The following is an 8789-nucleotide window of genomic DNA, read 5'->3' as shown; positions in this document are numbered from 1 at the left end:
TGCAGTGGGAGCACAGAGTCTTACCCACTGGACCACCAGGGAAGTCCCTGCTTGGATATTCTTGAATAAAACATTCTTGTGCTGTTCCCTGGCAGAAATAATATTCATTGGCACTGTTGGATGACATTTCAAAAATGTTTCCTTCTTCTCCGTTCTCAGATTTGTGTAATCTTATCCTTCATGAATACATAGCATTTTTTGTAGTTTCCCTGTGGCATGCTCTCTCTCTCTCATAGTAATAATAATAATAATAATAATAATGGGAAGACCTCTGCTATGAAGTTCTTAATCTCTTTTAAAGTCACAAACATTTAATGCTGTAGTTTGCTTTTCTGTGTCCCTCTTTATTTCTGCTGATTCTCCTTTTCTCATTGGAAATGGTCTGTGTCATTTAACAATGAGCTAGCTTATGAGCTTTTATACTTTTGGTACTAGATCTTTATTGGAAACATCAGATGATAATCTGACACATTGTGACATCTAGCTGTATTTTCAGCTCTTTTCTATGTGTATCTGCTTTGATGTGGTTTTTTTTTTTAATCTAATCTCTAAATTCTGGGGCATTTTCTCTTTGAGTAAGATACTGTGTCAAATTTGTAAATACTTTCAGAGAATTTGATCTGAGTTTTAAATGGTTTCAAGGCTCTTCTGGTTTTCAGAATATCTACTCCTGAAAGTTTTTGTACTTGAAAAGTACCTGAAAGGCTTTACTGATTTAAAATACTCCTGAAATAAACAGTCCAATTCCCCTTAATAGATCAGTTTGTTGAATTTAAATTTGTTTTGCATTTGCCTTTCTGTTTTTCCTACGCCAAATTAAAGTATAACACTGTACCTCTTACTATAGTATTCAGAGAGTTATCAGAATCTGGTTACTCCTCCTATTCTCATGTTACCCTAAAACTGGGTTGGTCTCTTGGTGGGGTTGAGCCAAAGGACATAACCAAGCCAAAGATCAGGAGAAGGAAGGATTTATTACTTGCAGCAAGTAAGGAGAACACCAGGAATCTTTCCTAAAGCAGTATCTCCCCAAATTGCAAAACTGGGGAAGTTTTAAGCTAAGGGTACATGCATATTTATGAAGGGGCTTGGGAAGTCAGATAGAGTCCAAGCTTTAGTTGATTGAAGTCTGGAGAGTCAGAAAAGATCAACATCATCATCCCTAGGTTCCAATGGATCTGGTTGTTGAGTGCTTCAGGCTAATCTTTACCACTGAAACAGAACTGGGAGTCTTTACAACTTGATATTTTATCTTTGCTGTTGTTAGTTCTCTTGCCTGATAACAGTCATTTGTTTCTGCATTCTTTTGTTCCCTTAAGATCATTAATTACTGAGACCTGTTCAAGGGCGAGCATTGTGACCAGGCTTAGATCACAAATTAGCTTAGGTCAAAAATGGTTTCTGTTATGTCAAGAAAGCCATGCCCGGTTCTCTTTCTCCGGGGACCCCCTACCCTATCTGCTTACACTCATTTCCTCTGCTGCCACCCTGACCCACAGTCCTTGTGTTGCAGGAATGGGGACCCCTTCCAGGGCCCAAGAGTGGGCTCTTGTCTGACACTCGGAAATGAATTGTCCGAGGAGACACATGTGCTGACAAAGCAAGAGGCTTTATTGGCAAGGGGCGCCCCGGTGGAGAGCAGCAGGGTAAGGGAACCCAGGAGAACTGCTCTGCCACGTGGCTCACATTCTCAGGTTTTATGGTAAATGGGTTGGTTTCCGGGTTGTCTCTGGCCAGTCACTCTGACTCAGGGTCTTCCCTGGTGGTGCGAGCATCACTCAGCCAAGATGGGTTCCAGCGAGAAGGATTCTGGGAGGTTGATTGGACATATGGACTGGCGTCTCCTCTCTCCTTTTGACCTTTCCCGAATTCTTCTGGTTGGTGGTAGCTTGTTAGTTCCTCATCCCTTACCAAGACCTCCTGTTTAAGATAACTCATGAAAGTGGTTACTATGGTGCCTGGCCAGGGCAGGCGGTTTCAGTCATGGTTCCCCTAACAATTGCCTCCATCATCTCTGGCCTGGACTGTTTCAAGAGCCTCCCAGCTAGTAGACTGCCCTGGCACGCCATCCCCTATCATCTTTCTTAAACAGCAGTCAGAATGATCCTGTTGAAATATGTCAGGTCATGTCACATCTTGGGCCTTGAATGGCTTCCCATCTCATTCAGAGTGAAAGCCAAAAGTCCTCACAGTAGCCTACAAGGCCTGAAGTGATCTGGTCCTTCTTCCCTCTCAGACCTCACCTCTCTCTTTCTCCCTCTGCTCCAGCTACATTAACTCCTTACTGTCCCTTGACTATGCCAAGTTGCTCCTACCTCAAGACTTGTGCTGTCTTTGGAAAGCTTTCCCCAAATATGTCTGCATGGCATGGGCCCTCAACTCTTTCACATCTTTGCTCAAAATGTCACATTTAGGAGACCTTCTCTGACCCCCTATTTTATTTCTTTTTTAAATTTCTTTTTTTTTTTTGGTCGCACTGCGCAGCTTGCGGGATCTTAGTACCCATGCCCCCTGCAGTGGAAGCACGGAGTCCTAATCACTGGACCACCAGGGAATTCCCGGACCCCCTATTTTAAATCCCCCCCCAAGCACTCTCTGTTCCTTTCCCCTGCAATTGTTTTGTTAATATAACATTTACCATCATCTGATATATTTTAATGGATATATTATTTATTACCTGCACTGCCACATGCTCAAATATAAGTTTCATGAGGAGTTTGAGTTTATTGATTGAACAGTGCCAGACACAGGGAAGGCTCTACAAGAAGAAAAAAAAAAGAATGAATTAATTTAGCAGTTAGCATGAGAAATGAGAATTGTTTACTAAACAAAGTAACACCTGGGACACTGGGTAAGAATCTGTGATTGTGCTTACAGTGGAACCTTTAAGAAGCTCAGTGGAATCCAGGCAGGTGGGACACGCTGGGGAATGCAAACCTTTGGTTTGTGTGGCTGGCTTCCCTCCTCAGCTTTTGGACTCCTTTGTTGAAGATAAGGGTGGGGCTGGTGTCATGTTCATCTTTACTTAGTTTAGCTTAGGTAAATTGAGGCTGCAGGTATTGCATTTTACATGATTATATCAAAGTATGTGATACTATTCAGCTAGCTTCTCCATTATCCAGTCTGTCATAAACTTTCAGTAAGGAATCTTGTGTGGCTTTTACGGAAGTGAGAATATTTATATCTCTCCCTCACCTCCTGTCATTCTTTCTTGATTCATATATCCCTTTCCTAAAGATCTAATTCATTGGAGCATCTAGAGAGCTTTTTGTTGGGTTTTATACTCCAAATGAAGCACAGTTTTATCTCAAGAAAAAAATAGAAGTTGAAAAATGAACAAATCTTTAACTCCAAGTTCTGTTTTTAGGCTGCTAGACTGTTCTCCAGTTAATCAGTGCCTGGAATCTGCAACCATCATTGGGATGACATAATTTTGCAAATGTAGTTGTTTCAAAGAACATGTTGTACTTAGCAGGGTACAGGCAGGACCCTTCCCCACAATTCTCCATTTAACCCAGCTCTGAAGATTTACCCTTCTTCATACCTTGGGTCCCATACCTTTTAGGTAATTCTTGGATAGCAAAAAGTCTAGTCCATATTAGAGATTCATATTTGGAGAGCATTACTCTTAAAAGGGGTGAGGATCTTTTTCATATAGGGCAGTTTCCTCCTGCAGGATCCCACTTTGTTCAAGTCGCACTCCCCCCTCCACATCAGTATGAATGTAGTTTACTCCTGGGACTGCATCTCTCTGTCCTTCTGTCCTTCCCTCCCTTCCTCTGCTCTGCCATCTCTAGATGATACAGCCACAGTCTTTCACTTTTAGACTTTCCAAAGTGCAACTGCAATTCCCATGTACCCCCAAATTCTAGGAGACACAAGTCAAGTTCTCCAAATGAGTCTCTGGAAAACTCCCTCATTTGAGGGGTAGGAACTCCCCTCTCCAGTCTCTTGTGGGGGGGGGGGTCAGGGGAGGAATGCACAGATGCTGGGAGCAGACCTTACCACCTGCTTATTCAGCCTCAGTGAATTTTTCACCAACTCATGTAGTCTGGAGGTGGGTCATAACTTAAGGCTGATAAAACTGGTTTTTCAATGTTTTTAACATGTTCAGAAAAACATGGAAAATACTTGACATTTTGTGCAAACAATAGAGGCCTCAGCTGAACCCGAGATTCTCTCCCACCAGTCATTTTAGATCTGTTGATCAATTTGCCTGCCATCCCCAACTCTCCCTCTTCATTTCACTCACAGTCCCTGAAATGTTATATGAAAGACTCTGTCTCTGTCCCGGTAACAGATGACTGAACTAGAGATGGACTCCTGACCTTGGAACCAATCCAAAGACTGGTCCAATCTGGTTCTCTCCTGAGAATATATACTGAGATTTAAGAGCCTGCAGTAAGATGGTGTTGGGTGCTTGAACTTAAAGTTATTTAGAGTCAGGACTGAGAGTCCTAATGGGCAAACTGCTGAATAAGCAGGAGAAGGAAGCAGACGGAGACAGGAAAGCATATAGCCAGAGACATGGAGAGAGCAGTGTCTATTCCCTTTCCATTTCCTGGAGACATTCTACCATACTGTCTGCATTTGTTTCTATGAATTTCTCCTATGTTCTTTTTTTATAGTCTCCCTTTTTATGTCAGCTGGTTGAGTGAGAAATGACTGCTCCTTGCAAAGAAATTGAACAGACTAGAATAATAAACTTGTAAAAAATTATTTTTTTCTTTATGTCATGCTTTCTCTCCCTATTTCAATATTATGCCTCAATGGATAGCTTGAATTAAAAACCCTATCATGATCCCCCACTACTCCAAGTACTGTCTGAGGACCAGCAGTCTAGGCCTCACTAGGAGTGTGTTAGAAATGCAGGATCTCAGCCTTCCCAGACCTACTGAATCAGAGGATCCCAGGTGATTTCATATTCATCTGATAGCTTGAGAAGCCCAACTGTAATTTACTCTACACATTTAGTCAAATCAGTCTTCCTAAAATACTGCTTTCATCATGTCCCTAGAATTTTAAATGGTTCCCCATTGCTCTCAGAAAAGTCAGATGCCCCGGCCTGACACTTAAGACCACAGTAAAATGGACCTAATCTACCTCTCCAATCTTTCTTATATAGATGTCCCACTCCAGCTAAATCAGTCTATTCAATTATTCTCCAAATGTGCCAAGTGTATTCAGGGTCTTTGCTCATGGCATTTGCCTGTCTGGAATTTTCATTCCCATCCCCCTACACATCCCTCCTTCAAAGACCAGTTCAGTTTCTACATCTCATCTCAGCTCCCACTGTTTCATCCTCTGAATATCTGTAAATCTACAGTGGTTATTCTAGGGTTGTGGGGGTTTTTTGTTTTTGTTTTTTTAATTTATAGCCTCTCCTCCTCATCAGTGCTTATCACAGTGCAGTGCATATAGCAGTGTTTTGATTCATTGGTTACATCTTTATTATTTAAAATGGTTTTTAATTGGGAAGAGACTTGTTACTTTATACAGCTCTAATTTTTCTAATTTCTTTGACCAAGCAGGGGTTAAGTCCAAACAGAAAGAAACTGAAAGCAGTGTGCTCATGTGCTTCAGTATTTGTAGGTGAATTTTCATCACACTCTGAGAGTGCACTTATTTCCATGACATTTTATTCCCCATCATTATACAAAGATGTGTTCTATTGATATATTAGCAAATGTTCTATAAGTGAAGGTTCTAATGGATCTCTTTTTAAAATATATTTAAGATATTATTGCAACTGATATTATACATTCACATAGTTTAGGAGTCAATTGCTCTATAATTCTTCTTGTGAAAAATAGTATCCCTCTCCATTCTCATCCTGCAATATCAGTCCTTGAGCTTTAGCTGAGTGAGGACTACATGAGTAGATGGCTCATGTGCTACTATGTTAAGTCTACATATGGGTTAGGCAGTTGGTCATGAGCCGGAGGAGTAGCAGATATGAGTGATTATAGGATTCCATTTGTAAGCCATTTTCACTCTCCCCTCCTTTAGATCTAAACTAGTAGAACATGGAAAAGCTGAGGAGACTTGAGATGGACCTGTACTGGGATCCAACAACCGAGAGTATGGTTCTCAAACCTGTGTGTGCATCAACACCACTTGGAGAGTTGTTACTGGGCCCTAACCCCAGTGATTCTGATTCAGGAGGTCTTGAGGTAAGGTCCCCAAATTTGCCTTTCTTTCTTCCTTCCTTCCTTCCTTTCTTTCTTAGCTAAGTTTTTCATTTGTTCATTTCTTGCATTTGAAGTACTCCTCAATGGCATCCTTTGCCTGAGACTCTTTGCCATAGTCCTTAACCAACATACAACTTCAGCCAACCACTTTATTGGGTTTTCCCTCTCAGTGAGTTTTACAGAGGCCTACTCATTCCTCTAGTTTCTTGTTGTCATCAACCTCAGGCTGGTTTGGTGTTAAGCACAAAGGGCCTCCACCAACTTGGCATAAATAGGCTCATCACAGTTGGATGCAAGCACACAAAGATGGACTTGGCACTTGTCTAAGGCTTTGGCAGCTTTGTGAGCTCCATGTGCTAGGCCATCATGGATGTAGATGGTCTTCAACACCTCTTGTAAAGCAGTATTAATGTCCTTTATACCTCCAGCAGCAATGCCTTCCTTGACCATGGTGGTGGGTTATGGGTGCTGCCAATCTTGAATGCACCCGAGCCTCTGCCTCCACAGTCGTGGCAGGGAAACAGCAAGTTTTCCCTTTCTAACAGATTCCTAGATGATTCCTAGCTGATGCTACTGCATCAGGAATCACTAGGACTGCATTTGAGACTGCATTTGAGAATGCAGGACTGCAAATGCAAGACTGCATTTGAGAATCATTAGTATAGTGGGGAGAAAAATATCAAAAGGGAAAAAGAGCCAAATTAGTATGATTTGTTAGTCCAGGTCCCTCTTGATATCTATTTTTTGAAGGTGTGAAAATTGTAACATTAATTCAAATAACAGCATTTAATTTAACAAAGAGAAAAGGCGTAGTTTGTTTAAATAGAGCTAGTTATGGTTTTTGCTCTTTATATCAAACATTTGCAAATATCAATCTCTATCTGAAAAAGGATTTTAGTTTTATTTATTAAAATTTGTGAATGTGAAGGAAATATGTTTTGATTTCATATGACAGTGAAATTAGTAAACAATGATATAAGTAGTCTGCAGATTGCCTTCATCTTGTGTTCTCTTTGATGTTTTGGATAAACTGATTTTTTACCCACTAATTATTGGTCATGTTATCATTTTGCCATTGAATTTTTTGTGCTTGCTGTGTTTTATCTTTACTGGTTTTTTTTTTCTTTTTACAAATATTATATTGATACTAAGTGAGTTGCCCTCAGATTACTTCCTGAAGAATGGAATCTACAACAGTGCTCTTAGAGCAGTAGGATGATACATTGTGTTTTTATTTTTAATGATCATCTTAAAATCAAAATAGAGCTCCTGCTGATTAATGATAAAACTGTACTTGTTTTGTGATTGCTTCCCCTCTGGGAGAGGAAATATCAATGCAATACTTTCCTCAAATACAGTTTAAAAATATTGCTTTTATTTTTTTTCTTTCCAGTTTTATAGAGATATAATTGACATATAACACTGTATAAGTTTAAGGTATACAGCATAATGATTTGATTTACATATAATACATCATGAAGTTATTATCACAGTAAGTTTAGTGAACATCCATCATCAAATTTTAAAAATAGAAAAAAAATTTTTTCTCATGATGAGAACTCTTAGGATTTAGTTTTTAACAATTTTCATATATAAGAGGCAGAAGTGTTAATTATCATTGTACATTACATCCCTAGTACTTATTTGTCTTATAACTGGAATTTTGTGCCTTTTGACTGCCTTCCTTCCTTCATCCAATTCCGCCTTCCCCACCCTCCACCTCTGCTAACCATAAATCTGATCTCATTTTTATGAGTTTGTTTGTTAATTTTTGAAATATTATTGACCTACAACACTATATTAGTTCCTGTTATGCAAACAGAATGATTAGATATTTCTACATTTCAAACTCATCACCACAATGTCTAGTTACAATATGTTACCATACAAAGATATTACATAGTTATTGACTATATTCCCCACACTGTACATTTCATACCCATGACTCATTTATTTTGCAACTGGAAGTTTGTACCTGATAATCTCCCTCGCATATTTCTTTCCTGCCCCTCCCCTTTGGCAAACACCTGTTTGTTCTCTGTATCTGTAACTGTGTTTATGTTTGTTATGTTTGTTCGTTTGTTTTGTTTTTTGAGATTCCACTCATAAGTGAAGTCACATGGTATTTGTCTTTCTCTGACTTATTTCACTTAGCATAATAACCCTCTAGCTCCCTCCATGATGTCAAAAATGGCAAGATTTCATTCTTTTTTGTGGCTGAGTAGTATTCCATTGTATACACACGCACACACAGATCTTTATCAATTCACCTATTGATGGGCACCTGTTGATGTTGCTTCCATGTTTTGGCTATTGTAAATAACGCTTCAGTGAACATAAGGGTGCATATATCTTTTTTAATTAGTATTTTTGTTTTCTTCAGATAAATACCTAGGAGTGGTATTGCTGGATTGTATGATAGTTCTATTTTTAATGTTTTGAGGAATCTCCATACTGTTTTCCATAGTGGCTGCACCAATTTACATTCCCACCAACAGTGTACAAGGATTCCCTTTTCTCCACATCCTTGCCAATATTTGTTATTTGTGGTCTTTTTTTTTTTTTTTTTTAAAGGATTTTCTTATTTATTTATTTATT

General features: G+C 39.4%; 1 pseudogene; it reads right to left on the bottom strand.

Moving 5' to 3' along the window:
* Window positions 1–6246: 6246 nt before the first annotated feature.
* Window positions 6247–6641, bottom strand: LOC103014525 (40S ribosomal protein S12-like; annotated as a pseudogene).
* Window positions 6642–8789: the final 2148 nt, after the last annotated feature.

Source organism: Balaenoptera acutorostrata, chromosome 12 (genome assembly GCF_949987535.1).
Source record: "Balaenoptera acutorostrata chromosome 12, mBalAcu1.1, whole genome shotgun sequence".
Classification (NCBI taxonomy): Eukaryota; Metazoa; Chordata; class Mammalia; order Artiodactyla; family Balaenopteridae; genus Balaenoptera; species Balaenoptera acutorostrata.
The sequence above is the reverse complement of the archived record's forward strand: the minus strand, read 5'-3'. Positions and strand labels throughout refer to the sequence as shown.